The 2,305-nt window shown below is 53.3% G+C and overlaps 1 long non-coding RNA gene across 1 annotated transcript; it reads left to right on the forward strand.

Moving 5' to 3' along the window:
* Nucleotides 1–777: 777 nt before the first annotated feature.
* LOC134740214 (uncharacterized) lies at nucleotides 778–2,305 on the forward strand. The gene is made up of 3 exons (XR_010127511.1): nucleotides 778–960; nucleotides 1,076–1,193; nucleotides 2,193–2,305. It is a non-coding gene; the product is annotated as an uncharacterized LOC134740214 (long non-coding RNA).

Consider the following 2,305-nt stretch of genomic DNA (forward strand, 5'->3'; position numbering starts at 1 on the left):
GGCCAGCTAGAGCTTTTCCTGAGACACAGATGGCCCAGAAATCTGGGTGTTTACACATCCAGATCAGGTAAACAGTCATGTGTCCCAGCATCTGGGACCCCAGAGCCACAGAGGTGCACTGGCTCTGTGGGCCATCCTAGGATACGCTGAAATTCATACTCCCCATCTGCTCCATCTACTAACCCATTCCATCTCTCTCTTCACATAGCCAGGAGGGTGCTTTGGCTTCTTGCAGAGGACAGCAGCTGCCAGGCAGTTTTGCCTCATGTGAGAAGAGTGGCCATGGGTGAGTTACTTAACACCTGTGGGCTTCAGTTTCCCCCTATATCCTCTACCCCACACTTCTTCCTTGAGAAGAAAGTGGCTCAGCATATGTGCAAATTCCTGAGAGTGTTGCTGCTAGCAGCACCTCAGCAAATGGTGATTGTGAAGCTGACAATCCCCATTACCACGACAATAAAATGGGGAGCTTCCAAAATGATGATGGCATGCGGGTTTGTTGCCCTCGGCAGAGGCTGCTGGGTCTAAGATCTAGGCCTGCCTGTCTCCCGGCTCGGACAATGCTGGCTTTGCAAGAGTCAGCTCGTTATGTGGGAGATGTATGTCCTGTCGTAAAGTGTTTAATATTTTAGCTCCTAATTGCATTACCAGAGACAGACAGCTGTTTATCCTCATCACTCTCCCATCGTTGTCTTTGGCAGGACCCACTGGGCTGCTCCAGGTGTTTCCTCGCCTCCTCTTCTGAAAATCCAGGGCATCCACGCAGGCTCCTCCAGGCTGCTCGGTGTGGTCAGGCCGTGAGTGGTTGGTTCCAACAGGCGGGGGCCTATGTTGGCGCCGCAGGGGGTGCCAGTCAACCCATATTCCATCGCCTCCTCCTATCTGCCCGCAGCAGCCTTCTTGTTTATTAGGCATCGCCCCAGCAATCAACTCATCTGATCTTCACAGCAGCCCTGCAAGGTAGGCGCTGTTACTTTTGACCCCATGATACAGAGGAGGGAATTGATGCTGGGGGAGGCTGTGTCCTTCACTCATTCATTCGCTTATTCATTCATTCAGCAATCTTTTTTGGTAGGAGCAGCATTGTGGAAGGAACTAGGGATGTTAAAATGAGGAAGATCCAGCCCCTCACCCTCAGAGACCCCACAGCCTCGCACAGATGGAAGTTGACAGTGGAGCCACTGCCCCTCCAGGTAGTTCCCACTGCTGGCCAAGTGGTCATTTTGAGACATAGATCAACCTCAGGTCCAGACCCTGTGGATGGATTGCCCTCCCCAGATTCTAAGCTTTCTAGTTAAATTCTTGTCTAATCCCAGCCTCCTCCCACCTTGCTTCACCACACAAGCCACTCCAAGCCTCCTGCTTGACACTCACCCCACATGTGACCACCCCGCTCCTTATTTTTCCTTCCAGCCACCTGTCCTCCCTGGTGCTACAATCCTGATGTTACTGGGCGGTGGGCAGAAGGCTCTTGTATCACGGCCCCTGCCCAGCCCTAGTGTAGATCAATCATGGTCATTCTAAACCCCTTTGCCAGGTACTCCCTTAGCCTTCCTCACAGCCAGGGGTGGCAGGTCCAATGACTGAGTCAGTGAGAACCAGGGGAGGTTCTCTGAGGCCTTAGGGGACAGAAGGGGGCAGAGAGTTTCCTTGAGTCTTGCCTTTGCCCTTCATCCTGCCTAGACCTCAGTTGCGTACGGATGAGATGCTTGGAGCTGCAGCAGCCATCTTTTGACCATGTGGCAACAAACAAAGGGCTAAAAGCTAGGACATGGAGGGAGACCAAGTGGAAATGAAGGCTGAGCCTGGGTGTCTGCTGGGGGGTCATTGGGCCTCTGAAGGCTCCAGGGCCTTTACTGTGCTGGAGTTTCTGTAAGTGGAGAGCACACGGCCTCCTGCCTCAGCACTCCCTCTGGCCTCTGCTGTGTGCACCAAATGCTTCCTGATGGTACCCGAGCTGGGCCCCTGCATCTCACTCCAGTGCCCTGGTTTTGCTTTGTGAGCTGCTTCTCCTTTTTTAAGGCCTAACCCAAAGTCCCTTTCCAAGAAGTTTCCTTTGACTTCACCTCATCCCACCCTGACTACAGGGTTGGTCACCCACTCCTTTGCATACACACAGCACACTGTGCACTGTCCTTTGTAGCCCCCACCACACTGATTTGTAATTCTCCATTTTCCGGGTCTGTCTGCAGACACACTGGGAGGTTCTGGCCTGTGGAGGAGCTCATCGAGGTTTGAGTGAGGGAGCCGACAAAGAAGTGAATGCAGGAACCATCACTGGCAACGGGAGCAAGGGCCCTCCATG

Source organism: Pongo pygmaeus, chromosome 8 (genome assembly GCF_028885625.2).
Source record: "Pongo pygmaeus isolate AG05252 chromosome 8, NHGRI_mPonPyg2-v2.0_pri, whole genome shotgun sequence".
Taxonomy (NCBI): Eukaryota; Metazoa; Chordata; class Mammalia; order Primates; family Hominidae; genus Pongo; species Pongo pygmaeus.